Raw genomic sequence first — 897 nt, 5'->3', positions numbered from 1 at the left:
TCTTACCGACTTTATAATCCACCATATTATCCTTCATGTCTGTTGGGTATCGCTTCTCGACCTTATGGCCAAGATCAAGTGAAGTGTCTATTGGGTGCAGTGTCTAGTGCTGCAGGGATTTCACTGCAATCTCAATGGCTGTTTCCAGAAAACATTGCTAAGGGACTATTGCTCTGCCTCTGGCAGTTATGCAATAATGTACTGTAGGGCTCTGTCTGACATTTACTGATAGTATTGTTTTGTTTAAACCAAGCTGCTTTGGAAGCTTTGTTGGTAGAAAACAGGATAGGAGATATAAAATCATGCCACCTATAAGGTGAACAGAAGAAGCTGAGGAAGAACTTCCCTATCCCCTGCTCGTGGTTTAAAGCCATGGGTTCTCAAATTTTGGTCCCCAGATGTTGTTGGACTTCAACTCCCATAATAGGTATTATATGAGTTGAAGTCCAATCAACATCTGGGGGACCCAAGTTTGAGAATCCCTGGTTTAAGCTACATTGTAAGGCTCCTTTGGTTGCTTGGCTCCATGCCAGGACACTCTATGATCTACACAGGGATATATACCCGAGTCAGATCACTGTTTCATCTAGTTTAGTACTGTCTATGCTGATTTGCCAGGGCTTAAGGCAGGAGTCTCTCCCAGACCTACCTGGATATGCCAGGAATTGCATCCAGGATCATCTGAATGCAAGGCACATACTCTACTATTGAGCTACAGCTCCTGCTGTTTATATTACCTTCCTTCAGTGGATAAAGCAATCACTCCTGTCCCAGCAAAATACCTAGATAAAAAAACAGATCTATATAGAAGCACCGCAAACCAAGTTTTCTCATTCTATGTACATATGTGAGGTTACATGTGTTGGGGAGCTGCAGTCAGGCATGGCTTTCTAGTGC

This window comes from Hemicordylus capensis, chromosome 3 (assembly GCF_027244095.1).
Source record: "Hemicordylus capensis ecotype Gifberg chromosome 3, rHemCap1.1.pri, whole genome shotgun sequence".
NCBI classification, from domain to species: Eukaryota; Metazoa; Chordata; class Lepidosauria; order Squamata; family Cordylidae; genus Hemicordylus; species Hemicordylus capensis.
The sequence above is the reverse complement of the archived record's forward strand: the minus strand, read 5'-3'. Positions refer to the sequence as shown.